The 18,666-nt window shown below is 42.8% G+C and overlaps 1 long non-coding RNA gene across 2 annotated transcripts in view; it reads right to left on the bottom strand.

Annotated features, from left to right (window-relative positions):
- The window catches only part of LOC148124754 (uncharacterized), a 38,705-nt gene extending 20,398 nt beyond the window's left edge, over positions 1 to 18,307 (bottom strand). For both annotated transcript variants that reach the window (XR_015745035.1, XR_015745034.1), the window contains exons 1-2: positions 18,246 to 18,307; positions 18,061 to 18,109 (exon numbers count right to left, since the gene is read on the bottom strand). This is a non-coding gene — a long non-coding RNA (uncharacterized LOC148124754). The remainder of the gene's footprint in view (positions 1 to 18,060; positions 18,110 to 18,245) is intronic.
- Positions 18,308 to 18,666: the final 359 nt, after the last annotated feature.

The following is an 18,666-nucleotide window of genomic DNA, read 5'->3' as shown; positions in this document are numbered from 1 at the left end:
AGTCCTCAGCTGTGTGGATTGATGTGTACTTCTTTTGATGTAAGGTGGTTACATTGTGAAATCTATAGAAGTGGAGGTTTTGAAGCAAATCTGCCTTTGGTTTACAAGTACTTTAACAGACCTGTTCGAATGTGAGTAGAAGAGTTTCCTCCAAGCCAGATTCATGGCGAGAGCTTCTGTTCTGAGGCTGCAACATTGGATAGCATAGCAGGTGGGCAATTGGGAGATGGGACCAGAAGCCAGAGCCCAAACTTCTCTGGATCAGAGGTGGTCTTCAGCAGGTTCTGACCAGTTCTGGAGAACTGGTAGTGGAAATTTTGAGTAGTTTGGAGAACTGGCAAATACCACCTCTGACTGGCCCCACCCCCATCACTTCTCTGCCTCCTATCAAGTCCCAACTGATCGGCTGGGTCTTTTGTTGTTGCCCTGCACAGGAGAACGGATCTGGAAAGCAGGTTAGTGGGGTGGGGAGGGAAGGGGGATTTTACAGTATCCTTCCCCTGCCATGCTCACCAAGCCATGCCCACCAAGCCACACCACGTCCACCAAGCCACACCCACAGAACCCGTAGTAAAAATTTTGAATCCCACCACTGCTCCAAGTGCTCTTTTCTCTCTTTTGCACTTGTCTTCTTTCCATTTGCACTGGTTGAATTAGGGATCTGAACAGAGCCCGGGATTTGAAATAGAGCGGCCCACTCAATCCATTTGCTTAGTGCTTACAGGCACTCTCTCAGTCCTCAAAGAGGCTCGCTGTGCTGCGCAGGAGAGATTGTTATCACCTCCTGCCCAAATCCCAAGAGTGGGCCGGGCAAAGGTAGAAAGTGAATCACAAGCGGAGGAGGTGTGGGGCTCAACAGGGCAGGCTCCAAGGGTGGGATTCTGCACAGTTCGCACCTATTCGCTAGAACCGGTTGTTAACATTCTAAGCAGTTCAGAGAACCGGTTGTCAGGAATCCTGTCAGGAAGGCAGGAAGGAAACATTTTGGTGTTGCTTACAGAAACTGCCTCTACATTAACCCTTATTACATTCTTGACATTCTTATTACAACTTCTCTGGAGTTTTTTCCCCTCCTTTGCTGGTACTTTGCTTGTGTGGAGTGACCATTCAAAGTTACAATGGCACTGAAAAAAGTGACTTAGGACCATTTTTCACACTGCTGCAGCATCCCCACTGTCACGAGAGGCCAGGCAAGGAGATGCGTGCCTCAATGTGAGTGATATTGAGTTGGCCACGCCCAGCCAATAATATGACCACCGAGCCACGATCCCCAACTGAGCCATGCCCACAGAATCGGTCGTTAAAAAAATTTGAATTCCATCCCTGGTAGGCTCCCTACTTCATCTCTGACCTTTTAAGCCATGTTGTCAGAATGGAACGACTCGCTGCAGCCAATTAACCACGGCTAACTCACCATGGCCAATTTGCCACAGGATAACTTGCCACGGCCAACTTGCTGAGGGACAACTCACTACAAGACAATTCAACAATTATATTTAATTATTTAAAACATGATTCTTCAAACTTGACAGCTTTAGGACTTGTGGAGTTCAACTCCCAGAATTCCTCCTCCAATCACGTTAGCTCAGGAATTCTGGGAGTTGAAGTCCACAAGTCTTAAACTTGCCAAGTTTGAAGACTCTTGATTTAAAATAATTTTAAAATAATTTTACTTTTTGTTATTCACATTTCATTTTGTCCCTCTCTTTGCATGCTTTCTTCAATGATTCTATTCCACAATTACTTTGATATTAATGTAATTCTTGCTCTGCGGCAAATTGTTCTGTGGCGAGTTTGCCATTGCAAATTGTCCCACAGCAAGTTGCCCTCCAAAAGGGAAGAAGAGCTGGGAGGGATCTGTGAGATCCCAGGGGAGGCTGTCATATCTCCTTCTGGCAAATACCAGGAACAGGAGAAGGGAAACTGGGGACTTCATTTGTACATACCAATTATTTAAATCTAGGTCTTTGCTGCAGACATTTTATGTGGCACTTTAAAAATGCCTCAGAACTTTGCTGACTGTTGACCTATTTATGTTTCTGAAACTCTTTCACTGAGATTGTGGTAACTGAGCCAAAAAGCAAAGATATTTGCCCACAAATAATGCCGCCATTGTAGACAAGGTTATGCTTTATGGTTAGTTTATTCCAATAGTTTCCCAGCCCACTTTCTGGATAAGGCAGTAAAGGAGAAGTACCAGAAGAAACAGTCTCAGGGCCATCCAGCTTCAAGGGAAAGATTTTGGAACACAGCAGCATCTGAGTGTTACTAAGCCCCCTCAGGATAACTCCTCTCTGGGAGAGGCCTGGTTCCTGGAGGGGAGTAGATTTCCCCAGGGATCTGGGGCTTGGAGCTAGGAGAGCTGTGGAGGCCCACACAACCCTCACAACAAGGTTGCTTTGAACCTGGAGCTTTTGAAGATCATGTCCCCAGTGTAAGGGGCAACAACCCAGTAGAAGGCTCATTCTTCTGCTTAAAAGGAAAGCATTAAAACAGATACATTAAATCCCCAGTAAATTTAATATAACTATTTTAGTAACCCCCTTAATCTCCAAAAGGATTTGAAAAAAGGCCAGAAATTCCAGTCCTAACTTCTCTGGAGAGACATAAAACCAAAACTGTGGAGTCGAAAGACACCTTATGATCAACCCTCTGCAATCTGCAAGAAAGAATAATAATTGAACCTTCCAGGAAAAGGGACTGCCCAGCCTTTAGTTCAAAATCTCCAGGGATGGAGGTCATCATATCATTGTCTCTCGCGCTCACAATCTAGGTATTTTGTATTCAAGTAGTAAAAATCCACAATAATTTTAACTGCAGAACAAAACCTCCCAGCTTAGAAATGACAAGAACAGATAGCTGTGGTGTCTGTCCAGTTTTTAAAACTCCAACAAAGAAGGACCTGAAAAATCTATCTGTTCATTGAGCCGCGAGAGGGCATTGACCTCAGGCAAAGCCAAAACTGAAAAGGATTCCCTCCGGAGGTATTTATAGATCCTGCAAAGCAAAGAAAGTCTTGTCTGAAACAAATAAAAGCAGGATGGACCTCCTTCTGAAGTGTTGGAACTTGGACCCATTTCAGAAGCAGGCCATGGATCTATTTTTGAACCTAGAAATAAGGAGGAACTTTCTGACAGTGAGAACAATTAACCAATGGAACAGAAGTTGCCTTAGGAAGTTGTGGAAGCGCCATCATTTGAGACTTTCAAGAAGAGATTGGACTCCCATCTGTCAGAAATGGTATAGGATCTCCTGCTTGGGTGGGGGGTTGGACTAGATGACCAATAAGGTCCCTTTCAACTCTGTTAATCTAAATCTAAATCTCTCAAGAGCATTTCCTAAGGTAGAACTACCAATGAAACAAGATGAAGAGGGCGGTGAGTGTAATTTTCTTCTTATTAAGCTGGGGACTTATGGCGGTTCTCCAATCAAATTGTCTTTATGAGGAACATTAATCAATTGAAGTTATTTGTGCTTTAGCAGTCTACTTGCATTACTGAGGTATTTATGGAGTCCCAAATTATTTGCATGTTTGCTTATTGCGGTCCAGGCAAAACTAATCATTTCCAAAGATCCTTTCTTAACCTCCCCTCACTTGGAACTAATTCTTATTTATTTTAGCTGCTGTTTGCATTCACTCAGAGTGTTCATTCTTAGCTTAGTTCTACTTGTTCTGAGTAAAGTCCTATGCTAATGCGAAGAATAATTTAGTGGCTGCCTAATGGTTCTAATTCTGTGTATTGGATATGGGAGCCTACTCAACACCTCATCCCTACATACTTCCCGACTCCCATCTCTCACCAGGCAGGGATGAAACAGAGAGTGCTGCTATTGGTATCAGTATAAGACTGAATCTTTTTTTTAATCTTTCTTTGGAATTAAAGGAGGAGAATAGACTTCAGTGCTTACAAACATCATTAATTTTGTCCCCCCAGTCACTTAAACCAATAGTTAATTCCTTATTGTGGTCAGTGATAGCAATTAAACCATGCATAAAAAGTGATGGCCAATCTTTTAAAAACCTCAGAGATGGAGAACTCACAATCTCCATAAAGAGATTTTTCTACTGTAGCAAATATGAGGCTTTTCTCATGTTCAATCAAAATCAAGGTAAAACCATTATTTCTGGTCCTCATTTCTGTTTCAGTGAAAAATAGTTCCTGACATTCTATGTTTGTGAATGCTGATATCACATCTCCTTTCCATCTCCTTTTCTCCAGATTTAGCATCCAAAGTTACTTCAACCTATTTTCACGGAGCATCTCTTCAAACATCAACTTCTGAACCTACTGTAACTTATTTATAATTTTCTGGAAATGGCCATACCCAAGTCCTTCTCTGATGTAGGGCTTACAAGTATAATTCCTTTAGCTTATATATGCGCTCCGTGGTTCTTCGTTTCTTCCCTAAGCATAATGCTTTTCATGTCTTTGTTACATTGCTAGTTACATTTTTGGTAGGTTTGAATGGTGTGGGAGTAGGAATGGATTTCCAGAGGAAAAAATTGCAGACTACAGGAACCAGGAGCACCACTCAGATGATCCTGAGGACACAGATGAACCTTCAAGAAACCTCTAAAAGTGACCCTCTAAAAGGATGCAAATGACCAGCTATCTGCAAGGAATATCAATCCTTCCATTACCCAACATCCTGTCAAAGCTGAAGAAGCTTCTTGGATGAGAAGTGAAATGTCTTCAAAAGAAAAAAACAAGAAAGTCCAGTTCCTTTCTGAAAAAGCACTTTTGGGACAACCATGACCTGGAGGATGGAGAATTTCTACAGACTTTTGGTAGGTTGGGCTATAGTTTCTTTTTGTGTAAAGTCTGATAAAAAGAATTAGTTAACCAGCTCTGCTTTCTCTCTACTGCTATTATCTCCTTGCCAAATTCTCTCTTTAGGGGACCTACTCTTTCCTTGACATTTTCCTTGTTATTTGTTTGTTGAAAGAAACTTTGTTATTATTATTTTTGACTTTTGTTGCAAGTCTTTGTTCATTCTGAGCCTTTACTTTCCAGACTTCATATTTGCAGATTCGGGATCTCTGCTGATATTCTGCCTTAATTATGTGTCCCTCTTTCCATTTTTTGCATTTATCATTTTTGTCTTTCAGTTTGTCAGAGAGATCTTTGTGCAACCAACCTGGTTTCTTCTTGGATTTCTTGTTTTTATTTTTGGTTGTATTGTGCTGCACTGGGCTTTTATGATCATATTTTTATTGTTTGCCATGCTTCTTGAGTTGGTTTCTTCCTTATGATTTTTATCCATGGAATTTTTCTTAGCCTCTCTCTGAGTTTGTTAAAATGAGCTCTTTTAGAGTTTACGAAACTGATTTGATTATATCTTATTGCTTGTGTTTGCATTATATTGAATTCCAATACGATATGGTCACTCTCACCCAGTGGTGGGATTCAAATTTTTTTGCTACCGGTTCTGTGGGCGTGACTTGGTGGGCATGGCAGGGGAAGGATACTGTAAAATCTCCAGTCAGAGATGGGATTTGCTGGTTCTCCGAACTACTCAAAATTTCTGCTACCAGTTGTCCAGAACTGGTCAGAACCTCCTGAATACCACCTCTGCTCTCGCCCAAGGTTCCAGCAACTTCCACTCCCTCTATCACTTCTTCTCTATTAGTAAGAATTAAGTCCAGTGCAGCTTTTCCTCTAGTTCCTTCCTTTTGGATGACAAAGTTGTCAGCTAAGTTGGTTAGGAATCTGTTCAATCTCCCACTTGCTGCAAAGTTTGTCTCCCAGTTGATATCAGGGTAGTTAAACTCCCCCATTACTATTGTGGTATGTTTCCTACGTACATTTGTTAATTGATTGGCAAAGAGTTCATCTTTTTCTTCTGCTTGGTTGGGTGGCCTATAATATATTCCTATGGCAATGTCATTTTCCCCCTTTTATATTCACCCATGTGGATTCTAGGAGGTTTTCATCATTGATTTGTGTATTTCTTCCATACTATCAATCTTCCATACTGTCTAGATTAGAAATTCTATTGCAGTGTCATTCCAGGAGTTGGGCAGGCCTGTCAGTTTCGTCTCATCTGCAGATTTCATTCATAGCCCATAAATTCTGTTATCTAAGCCCTGAACAATAATGTCAAATAATTCTGGCCACAAGGTGATCCCTGCAGGATGCTGTTGGTTACTGCTCAGTCAAGTAATCCAGGAAGATTTTCCCCATCTGCCCTTGCTGGCTAGCTGAAGGATCCTGAGGTTCACGGGGAGTGGAGGAAAGGCCGTACAGCCTCCTGCTCCTCCGTTGGTTCCTGGCTTCCATCTTGTTCTTCAGAGACACTGGCAGAGAAGTCCCTTGAACAGGAAAAAAAACTCTTCTGTGCAAACCAAGGACTTAGAGCGCCAATCAAGGCAAGACATGAAATAGGAGGAGAAAAGGGTCGACATTATAAGAGGTGGGAGGGTTTTGGATAGTGGGGGTTGCTTTCAATAGATGATTTTTGCATGGGTTTTCTTCAGAGCTTGCCTTGCTTGCGCTGCACTCAGCAGCTCTAGTAAAAGTACCTTTTCTCTAACACCTATGGAGTCGAGGGTCTTTCTTTCCTAGGGAGCAGACTTTGACCAGTCTGACAGTTTGGCTCCAGAAGAACCACAGTTCTTCGTGGTTTACAGGGTATTTACTCTAGTTGGTGTTTTTAGGATGACGAAGGCTTGCAATGATGTGGAACTTGAATCTGTTGTCTTTATGCGGTTGATACTAGGGTGGTGTCTAATTTATCTGCAGTCAGTGTTAGCTGTGTATGATGGAGTCATGAGGATGGATCTTAGAATTAAGAACCAGGAAATGGTTGGAGAAATGTTAAGACATGCTGGTAAATGCTGATGAGTGGGGAGAATGTGGGTTGTTTCAAGGAATTAATGTTGAAAAAAAGGGAGCATGAATGTATAGAAAAATGCATTACTCCTCACTGTTATATGAAAACATGAGTTAAGTAGGTCAGAAGAAATGTGAAAGTAAGTGGAATGTGGTGGGAAGGAGGGAAAGATCAAGCATGCGAGCGTATTGAAACAAGAAGAGAAAAGGTCAGAAATGACTGGATGTTGAATGAAGGCGAAGCAAATACAAAAGCCAGCATAATGGTATGTGGGGCTGACAGGGTGATGAACTGCTACCAAAGGAATGCTTCATTAGCATAGGACAGCATAACCCGGGGCTGCATAGCGAGTGGGGAAAGTGGGTGAGAAGGGTCCCTCTCTAGTTTCTCTGGCTGTAAAGGCATGTGGGAATGGCCTTGGGAAATGGAGGAAGAGATTCTGCCTAGATAAGAGAGGGCAGAGCCTGCAGCTGTATAATGGCCAGAGAAAGAAACTCAGGAAGGATCCTGCCTAACTTTTCAGGCTGTAAAAGGGGAAGCTTGCAAGATTCTGTTTATATATGCTTACAACAAGGTAGACTTAGCTCATCCGGTTGTGTTCCCTGTCTGGTCTATCTAGGAAGGCTGACAGGTGGTTTGGTCACATAAAGATGAATGAGAATTCAATCGCAAAAGCAAAGCAAATCTGTGAATGGATGGAGAGCAAGAGGGGAAACCAGGAGTGAGGGATTGGTTGGAGTTGAGAAGATCTCCAACACAAGAGGGCTGAGAAGGCAAAGGGCAAAAGGAAGCATGTGCAGATGTGGTGGAAGCCAGGATGGTTCTCAAGGCAAGAAATACAGAGAAGAAGAGCTGATTCCGAGGGTGCAAACTCGTTCTTGGTTTTTCTTTTCTCAAGCCTATCCTTTCTTCACTCATAATTATTCCTCTTTCTCTGCTCTGACGCTTCCTCTCCCCAAAGGAGAGTGTGTGTTTACAGAGGGAACTACACCTTTCCTGGGACACAAGGAAAAAATGAGCTCCAGTAAAGAAAGGTGACTTTAAAAGTGTTTAATTTTATGCCGTGAAGAATTCACCAAATCCCAGGTGGCTGTGGATGCTTCTCTTTTTCTTTTATCAAGAGACAACGCAGCCCTGAACAAAGCAGCCCTTCTTCCGCCCTGGGAGCAGACTAGAAATAGACGCCTGTTGAGCGAGGGGTGTGCCCAGCAGTAACTGCGAGTAGTAAATGGGATGATTTCTAGGAGTGCATTTGGCCATGGCTTGCCTCTGCCCTACCCTGCTCCAATGAGCCTGGATTAAACAAGAAAAATCACACGCATGCTGGGGCGGGGGGGAAGGATGACAAAGAAGGGATAGCTTCCCCTCTGTTTTCGAGGGGCTGCCACAACATGAGAATGGGCTGTTTTTGAAACAAAATACCTCCCCTGGCTATCAAGGATTTTGTCAGCTGCCTACCTTCTCTTCCTTTCAAGCTCACTAGCAACTGCCATAACCAGTGGGGGGTGGGGGGCATTTGGGCGGGGAAAAGTGCTGGAGGTGTGAAAGAATGTTATGGGAAATTAAGCAATGCGGACACTAATTGGAAACAGAGCTGTCAACCAGGCCATCTTCTTGCCTTCAAGGATGCCAGCCCTGGGAAATGAATTTACAGCGGGGCCTCAGGCACCGGGTTCCCAACAGGACCTGATGGGATTATTCTACCACGTGGGAGGGTTTTGGATAGTGGGGGTTGCTTTCAATAGATGATTTTTGCAGGGGTTTTCTTCAGAGCTTGCCTTGCTTGCGCTGCACTCAGCAGCTCTAGTAAAAGTACCTTTTCTCTAACACCTATGGAGTTGAGGGTCTTTCTTTCCTAGGGAGCAGACTCTGACCAGTCTGACAGTTTGGCTCCAGAAAAACCACGGTTCTTCGTGGTTTACAGGGTATTTACTCTAGTTGGTGTTTTTAGTAACACTGAGCTTCCCAAGGTCCTGTGTTTTGTCCTGATTGAGACCATAAACGGGCGGGCATGTGGTCTTCCATGGGATGGACCTTCCCCCTTGAGATGGATACATGCCATGCAGGAGTTTTAGGGGCTAGACTGGTCCTGGTGCTCTGATCAGCTTCTGGGTTGCAACGGAAGCTACATTTGGATGCTTCTTACAGTCAGTGATCGTAAATGCTCTGAGGGAGTAAACCTGATGGAAAAACATAAGCTAGGAAGAAGAGCTGCAACTTTTGAGAGCTGCTGTGGATGACCTTGATGGAGAGCGAGGGGGGGGGAAGCTCGGTTACCAAGGCAACGAGGAATAAATGTTGCAGAAGCCCAGACAAGGAGGGAGAGTTGCAAAAGCATCTCAGACAGCCCTCCCCCCCCCCAAATAAACATGAAGATAAAAAGGGGAGGGGGAAGCCCCCTCGGTCATCCAAGATGCTACTACTCTTGCCAACCGTTATGAAAGCCACCTTAGGTTTACCTGCCCTCTGTTCTCTCAGTCTGGTCTACCTTAGAGGGCTGACATGTGGAGACTGAGAAGCAAAAGAAGAATTTCTGTACAGGTAGTCCTCAACTTACAACAGTTCATTTAGTAACCCTTTGAAGTTACAACATCACTTAAAAAGTGACTTATGACTTTTTTTTTTCACACTTATGACCACTGCAGCATCTCCAGGATCACATGATCAAAATTCAGGTGCTTGGCTACTGGCTCATAGTTATGACGGTCGCAGTGCCCCAGGGTCACGGGATTCCCTTTTGTGATCCTGCGACAAGCACAGTCAATGGGGAAGCCTGTCAGCCTCCAAGATTCCTTTTTCTGCTTGTCTCTTTCCGGCTGCCATAGAAACGGGAGGAAGGAAGAATAATTGGGTCCTGGAGGATGAAGTTGGTGAAATATAAAAGTTGGGATATCTTCTTGCTTATGCTTACTTGCTTTCTGCGCAGATGTAGCCTTTTATCTCTCTAGGCCAAGGCCGACCATCTTGGCGTGCCAGATGTGTGAAACACCACCTGAAGATGCGCCACATGATAAACATCTCAGATTGGATGGCCTATTGGGGGTGGAAACATTGGCATAACTTTGTGTATGTGATTTTCGCGCCTATTGCTTCAGATCTTGCATTTCTCCTGATGCTACCACTTCAAATTCAGGAAAAGTCTTTTTCTCTATAACACTGGAGTCTGAGGTTTTCTTGCTTGGATTTTGAACGGAGCTACACCTGGAAGAAATCGAGTTTGACACCCCTGTGCTGGATGGAGATTTCTGTCTGATTCTAAAATCAAAATTCTAAAGAAATTAAAAATATATCTTTCTTTCAAGCACCAGAAAAAAACAACTAAGATGTTGGCAGTAGTCACAATCACAGAGAAGGCCAACACCACACCCAAGAAGCCAGCCACGGAAATTGAACAATTAGGGCACAACTCGAGTATCAAATATTTTCCGTGCCAGGAATCAGTGTAAGGTCACTTGATCTCATTCAGTGCAGCAAAATGTCTTCGGCTGTTTCACAGAGAGAGCAAAGCAGCAGCGTTTCCATCCCAAACACAACTCACAGTCCCTCTCGCCATAGGAGCAAAAGGGTGTAAGCTGTGCTGTCTCTAAATTTCAGCCTGCGAGAAACATTGAGGCATGCTTCAATGAAGAGGTCCATGCTTCAGCCAGTCAACTGAAGATTTTAAGAGATGCTGCAGGAATCCAAATAAAAGTAGAGAGTAAGGAAATGATCTTGGCCAAAATATGCAAGATCTGTTACAAGAGTGATGGAGGAATAGGACCTGTTATATGTCCCCAACAGATGGCATTCAGAAGCAACTCAGATGTCTCCCCGATTCACCGGAAGCACAATCGGCCTTGGAAGACTCTGTGGTCGTGGCCCATCTCAGTAAAAGCAGTGTCAGCTTTCCTCTGGTGTTGATGTCTTGGTCTGGTCTGCTTGATGGGGCTGACCGACACCCTTGACCTGCAATCAGCCTGCTGGACTAACAGAAGCAGAGGAGCGCTTCTGCCTTTTAGGATCAAGAGGAAAGGACCAGCAGTCAAGAAACACACCCACAAAAGCAGCATTTAGCAGCGGGCAGGGAAGGCCTTGGAATAGAGATCCAGATGCTGGGACGTGGCTGTAACCTGTAAAGAACAGGTGTATACGCAGAGAACGGTTTTCCAGTTGCTGCTCCGTGGATGCAAACGCTGGGCTTTGAAGAAGCAAAAGATTTTTTTTGCCGTTTTTGAACTTTGTGACACAGATAGTCTTCGACTTAAGACCACAAATGAGCCCCAGATTTCTGTTCCGAAGGGAAATATTTGTAAAGTGAGTTTTGCCCCATTTTATGATTTTTCTTGCCACAGTTGTTAAGCGAATCTTTGTAGTTGGTATATTAGTAGCATATCTGATTGTTGAGTGCAACTGGCTTTGTCAGGTGTAGCTCCATTCAAGAACCAAGAAAGAAAACCTTAGACTCCATTTTTATAGAGAGAAGGACTTTTACTGAATTTGAAGTGGTAACATCAGAAGAAATACAAGATCTGAAGCAATAGGCATGAAAATGACATATAGAAAGTTACCTCATGTCCCCACCCCCAAAAGTTCAAACTGGACATCCAATACGAGGTGTGTATAATGTCATATGGGGCATCTTCAAGTGGCATCTCACACATCTGGTATGCCAAGACGGCTGACCTTGGCCTAGACAGATAAGAGGCTACATCTGTGCAGTAAGCAAGTAAGCATAATCAAGAAAGCATCCCAACTTTTACATTTCACCAACTTAAACCTCCAGCACCCTTCCCCACCACAAAGCCCAATTATTCTTCCCTCCCCCCGTGTCTATGGCAACCGGAAAGACAAGAAGAAGTAGGATTCTTGGAGGCTGACAATTTCATTGAGGGCCACAGCCACAGCAAAATTGTATTTAATCTCAGGGGGCCGAGGGGGGGGCAGCATGGCCGGGGTGGGCATGACCAGGGTGGCTGTGGCCAGCTCAATGTCAGTTGCTGAAGTTCCTTTTTTTGCCTGTGATCATGGCCTCCTGCAAGCCCTCTGCCGGTGAAAACGGAGGCTGGGGAGGCTGCAGAAGGCTGTCGTGGACAAAAACGGAGCTTGGGGGGGCTGCATGTGGCCGTCTCAAGCTCCATTTCTGCTGGCAGAGGCACCAGCACTTCGCCGGTTCCAAGGCAGCTCCATGGGCCAGATCTAAGTATCGCACAGGCTGGATCCGGCCCAGGGGCCTTGAGTTGGACACTGCTGATCCAGCACACACATCTAAGATGTCACCAAAAAGAGTGACCTCTTCAGAGGGACCGGCAGCTGCTTTGGGATAAACCTGCCAGCAATCAACACACACACCATTTTGAATGCAAGTACGTTTAATGATAAAGAAAATGTTGAGAGAAATAAACAATATCCTGATGTGCTAAACAGAGTTGCTGTGATATAGAGGTGACAGACATATTGAAAGACAAGCTGGCAAGCCAAATCCCACAGCTGCCTCTCTTACATCATGGAAGAAAAATGCTGAGCATAAATCCTTCAGAAATGAATTGTGGTGGGAAACACAAATGAGAGACCAGAGGAATTATCAGACTTTTTAAACATTGGAAATGTTTGTGCTTTCAAATTATTCCTCTTTAAATAAAAAGGCTTTTGTTATGAGGGTGGAGCTGAGAATGAAGATCTTTGGGAAGAAAACAGTTGTAAATGGACCCATGCTCCAAGTTTGGGAAGGAAGAAGGAAATATTCAAAAGGGAAGCAAACGTTTTCAGATGGGAGGTATTTGCTTGACGGGTTGTCTATAATTTTGACCCATCTGGAAACTAATTATGAAGTTTGAGAACAAATCACTGCAGAAAATTGTTGTTTGAAGGCCAGACAAGGAATAATGGATGGAAACTGAACAAGGAGAGATTCAACCTAGAAATAAGGAGAAACTTTCTGACAGTGAGAACGATCAACCAATGGAACAGAAGTTGCCTTCAGAAGTTATGGGTGCTCCATCACTGGGAGCTTTCAAGAAGAGACTAAAGAAGAGCCATGTGTCAAAAATAGTGTAGGGTCTCCTGCTTGAGCAGGGGGTTGGACTAGATGACCTACAAGGCTCCTTCCAATTCTGTTGGTCTGTATTTGTATCCCGGTGTCATCAGTGCTTCTAGCTACCCAACATTTGATCTCATGAGTTCTGGATTTATCCATGGAACTGGAAAGGTTTTGTTGGCTTAGCAGCTTGCAACCTAACCTATCACATAGGTTTGCTATGGGACGGAGTGATTTCAATCTAATCTTCATGCAGGGTGCCTTACAAACAGCAGACTGACAAAAAGGTATTGTGGACTTTGATGGTCTTCATGTACTTAACAAGGACCATTTATAGTCTTCTAATGTCATTCAATGGATATGAGAACAGGCTTAATTAGCTCTTATGGAGATTTGATCATCTTAGAAGACTGTAAATCAAACTTGGCAACTTTAAGACTTGTGGACTTCTGGAAATTGAAGTCCATGGGTCTTAAAGCTGCTAAGTTTGGAAATCCTTGCTGTAAATCTTCTGGAAGCTTAACAAAAGAGATCCAACCTAGAATTAAGGAGACATTTTCTGACCATGAGAACAACTAATCAGTGAAATGATTTGCCTTCAGAAGCTGTGGGTGTTCTATCACTGGAGGCTTTTAAGAAGAGACTGGACAGCCGTTTGTCCAGAATGGAATAGGGTCTCCTGCTTGAGCAGGGGGTTGGACTAGAAGACCTCCAAGGACCCTTCCAACTCTGATATTCTATTACTTTCACTTTTACTGATTCTCTCATCAAGTTCTGGAGGGAGGGAGTGGGGACTTTTTCAGCTGATCCAGTGGGCCTAAGTCCATCCTCAATCTGCCCAGCTGCAGTCACAAGTGATAAGATCTTTTCCTGACTGGGGCAGGGCTGTCCTTTGTGCAGCTATTGTAATTAGTGCTTAGAAAGGAAGACAAGGCTGTTGATAGTGATGTCTCTTTTTCTTAATGCAATGAGTAGGTTGAAGATGCTTAATAAAGACTAGAGTACACTTCTATCAACAAATGCTGGAAAGAAAAGGGACTAAACATGAGCCACACACATCTTTGTGATGCAACTACTCAGTGACCAAGAATGAGGATAACAATGGTGATAATGGTGATTGGTTGCACAGTCAACCAGATGTTTAGATTGGAATTGGGATTTCTGTCCACCTACTGAGTCCTTCCCGAGGACCTATTCCTAGGCAGATGTTGTTTTTAATAGTATTAAAGGAATAATCACAGGATGTAAGCTTTTCAAATAAAGCTGCCTTTTGCAATTGATTTATTATACTGTATATACAACAACATGAAATTACAGTTTCCAGCTGTTTAGCTGATGATGATCTTCATACGTATCAAGTTCTTCCCAAGAACCTAGGATGTTGTAATGTATCAGCATAGTGTATGTGCAGATCCAAACCAAGTGGCTTATTGTAATTGACAGATGGAAATTTTGTCAATGAACAGGTTTTTAAACGGGCATCCAAGATTTTTTCGGTGGAGCACACAGTGTGCTAATAACCACTGGGAACATCACTGTTGGTTTATGCCATTATCTATCTGTCTATCTATCTATCTATCTATCTATCTATCTATCTATCTATCTATCATCTATCTATCTATCTATCTATCTATCTATCTATCTATCTATCTATCTCTATATCTATCTATCATCTTTCTTTCTTTCTTTCTTTCTTTCTTTCTTTCTTTCTTTCTTTCTTTCTTTCTTCTTTCTTTCTTTCTTTCATAAATTTTTAGTTTATTCAAAGAAGGTTAAAATACAGAAGGCCAAAATATTTAAAAAGACAAAAGAACAATTAAAAGAAACACAACAAAGAAGACATTTAAAAAGTGTCTTAAAAAAGAAAAAGAGACTAACATGTTTAGATGTCATGTTGACTCAGTGGTTAGAATGGCAGTATTGCAAGCTAATTCTGCTGAGTCAGCAGTTCAATCCTGACCAGCTCAAGGTTGACTCAGAGGTCAATAAAACAAAGACCTAGATTGTTGGGGGTAATAGGCTGATTCAGTAAACCACTTAGGGAGGGCTGTAAAGCACTACAAGTGGTATATAAGTTTAAGTGCTATTGCTATATACACAAAACATCCTTCCTAGTTTAGGACTCGGGTTGGCAACTGAATATTACAGAATAGAATTCAACTATTACATCTGTTATTTGAGATTTATACTTTCAAAGATGAAGCTTAAGTCTGCATTTGACTTTCCTGCGGGCGTGTCACATTCGGTTAAGTCATGCTCAAAGTTTTTCAAAGAATAATCGCAGGGAGGAGGGTGTCGGTTGGGGAGTGCCAAAGAATATATTGGGCGTTCCAATTGCCAGGTTAGGCCAGCAGATCTCGCCCGTTCTTTTCGTTTGCTTCAGAGGAAAGAACGTCCCGATGTGGCCCTGACTGGTTCATTTCGCATCCGATGGTGCTTTCATGTGCTCTCTGCACTTGCTTTCTTGCCTTAGCTTTGCCTCTGCAATTTTTCCTTCCGTCACAACAAGGTTTGCTCTTTAGCTGGAGCTGACATCTTCCAAAGGCCCGGTACCGTTCCTTTCAATAATCTCTATTTTGAAAGCAATGCACCATGTGGAAGAAGTATTTTTAGAGTGAATCTTTAAATTAAAAAAAAAACACCTTTGCCTTTCTAACCCTTCCTTCTGTTATGCATATGGCATAGGCAGATGCCTGTCACAGTCTTTCCCTTTCCCCAAACAATTCTATATTTGACAGCTGGCATTTTCCTCCCTCCCTCCCTCCCTCCCTCTCTTCCTTCTTCCCTTCCCTTAACCTTCTCCCTCCTTTCCTCCCTTTTCCCCTTTCCCCTCTCTCTTCCCCACTTTCTCCCTCCCTCCCTCCCTTTTTCCCTCCCTCCCCTCCCTCTCCTCCCCTCCCTCCCTCCCTTCTTTCTTCCAGGGTTGCTTTCTCCTTGGTTAAAGTGGCTTCGGGCTTTGGGCTAGGAGGAAGAGAGGAGAGGAGAGATTCTCCCTCTGCCTTGATGACCCACAAGGGATAGCAGGAGCTGCACAGGAAATGTCAGCCTTTCTTCATCTTCTCAGCTCAAACTGCCTCTCAGCTCATTTAAGCAGGAGCTGGAAACTGTTTATTTCAAATGAATGTTCGTACTGAAAGAATCCACAGCAAACCAGGCAGCGGGAGGAGGGAGGGAGGGAAGGAGGGAGGGAAGGTGACAATGAATCTTATTCCCAGTTAGCGTGTGGTGCATTTGGTGCAACAGCCAAGGAGCCATCATCAGCAAGGCAAGAGGGGAGATTTGATTTCTGCTGCCCCCAGCAGAGTTTCATTTTCCCCCTCAGAAAACAAAAACTGCTGTTTCCTCACTCCCCCCATGGCCACCTGTCACATTTCTTGCCGGAGTTGTGGGTGTGTGGGGGATGCGTGTGAGGCCCAAAAGATGAGGAGAGATGAGTCTCCAGCAGACCAGGGACATATATTTTCTGCCAGGGTGGGTGGGCTACGCAGGGCAGCCATCCCCTTAGCTGCCTTTGGGGTGAAGGTGTTCAGAGGCCACTGCCCTCTTTATTTTTAACTGTGTATGTACACGTTTACAAAATCCTTAAATTTAAGTATTACTACATTATGGTCTATTGCTATTGAGGTTAACTATAAAATTCAGCCAAATTTGATAGTGTGGGAAGCCCCCGCCCCCAGAAGAATGAAAAATTTTGAGGAATGTTTAAAAAGACAGAATGTTATATTTGTCTAAATGAGAAATGGAGAAACGTGTTTTGTAGATGCAGGAAGCAGCCCCAGTCTCCCTGCCCCCAAGCAGAAACTGAGGAGGCAGCTTTTAGAAATGCGGATTTGGTAATCCATTCAAGACAGGATACTTTGAAACAAAGGCAGAATGGCAGGATGAGAAGCAGGCCCTCACCCAAGATCCAACACAGGATGAAAGCTATTAAGCCACAGTAGGAATTGCCCAACACCCTTTTCAGAACACAAGTCCCACCATCCCAGAGCAATCTGAACTTCACCTGGGAGCTCAGATAAAACAATAAACCAGAGATTGACCAGATTAGCTCAGACAAGCGCCTAGGATTTGCATTTCCTCTTTTGCCTATAGAGTCAGCTATGACCCCTACATGACCCCATAGGAATCTGACAACAGCCAATTGAATACATGTTCTTGCATAGGAACAGGAACTCAAGTGCAAAGCCCAAGAGGAGGTATAACCCCCCACCCCCACTCTCAACGCCCATTTTGTCAGCTGCGCAGAACCATAAACGCTGGTGGTTCTGCCTCCTCATTGAACCATCTTTCCAATCAGCCTGCATGTTTCCAGTGCTTTTCTCCCAGCTTGGAACTGAACCAGATGGATAATTGTGATTCCTGCGTCTTTTGTCTGCATTTTTTTTTTCTAACCTGGCAATTGAAAAGCTCTTGTTCATTCACATCTCAGTTGTTACATTATCTAGATTTCCACTACTGGGCAATTATTATTTTAGCCTCTAAAATTAAATAGATAATAGATTCCTTACATTTAAGCTTCAGGTTTCGTCCTGTAAAGAAATGCAGTAGCCAAATTCTGTGGAGTATTCCGTTCTTTGTTTCATAATGGTACTTATCTCCCCAAGAATTTTACATCAAAAGGGATAGCTTTATCAACGATTACCACAAATGAAAAATGATTCTTTTTTTTATAGCCTCTCTAACATTTAGGCATTACTTTTACTACAAATATTAATAATTTATTATTAATGATTATATACCAACATAGAATATATAAACAGATTGTAAATAAGAGGCAAGATTGGATAAACAATGTCTTTTCTCTATTTCAGAAATCTCTGATCTTTAAAACTATTCAAAATGGAAAATATCCAGGCCTTGATGGACTGCCACAGGAATTTTATAAAGAATTTAAAGAGTTTTTAGTGTATGGATTTCTACTTTTCATCAATACTTTGCATCAGAAGGACCACTTGCCAACAGGGAAGCAAAACGTCTAAGATAATTCTGATCATTAAATTGAGTAAAAAAAAAAAACAACTCCCAGCAATTGGCATCTCATAGACATATCTCACTTCTTAGTAGGGACAATAAAGTCTATACTAAATAATTAGCTAACCATTTAAAAGTATAAATAAAATTATTCACACAGATTTATCTGGCTTTATTACAAATGGAAATGTATCTATCCCTATTAGGATATTGATTAATAAAATGAATATATTTCCACTAACCTTATGTTCTTTAGGTGTGTTTACAGTCTGATTCTCTGGAACCACATGTCTTAAAATGAATATTAAAGGAATATGGTTAAAGGTCAGTGTCTTCTTTCTGTGTGAACATTTCCTCAGTAAAATTGCATATGAGTTTGGTTGATTTTATTTATTTCTTTACTTGTTTCTCAAATATATATAGCTACCCATTATGAAGCCATGCAGGCATCTCCTCCCAGCACCACCAATGACTCCTGCTGTAAGAAGGGTGAAGAAGCAGCCTGGCTGAACTTTGCCCACCAGTGCTTGTTTGGCTGGTCTCCATGTAGTTCAGAAGATTATAATTGGTTCAAACTGGGAGATAGAGGCAATTTTCCTTCTGTTATTTATTCACAAGGGATTATGCTGCATGGGGCAAACACAGCATTAATTGTGTATCTTCAAAGGCTACACGCAAGAGTAATTTGCTGGAATGGGATTCTTTTTTTAATTAAATCATTTTTAAACCTTAGATCAGATGAGATCATGGGCCCATTTGCCTGTTGTTTACTAGAATGTCACTAGAGACAGTTAATTCATGAAGATGAATTAGAAGAATGGAATTTCAGCATTCCGGTTGGACTACGA

The sequence above is a fragment of the Pseudonaja textilis genome, chromosome 12 (genome assembly GCF_049901715.1).
Source record: "Pseudonaja textilis isolate UNSWEBS1 chromosome 12, rPseTex1.2, whole genome shotgun sequence".
NCBI lineage: Eukaryota > Metazoa > Chordata > Lepidosauria > Squamata > Elapidae > Pseudonaja > Pseudonaja textilis.
Note: the sequence above shows the minus strand (reverse complement) of the source record. Positions and strands in the feature narration are given on the sequence as shown.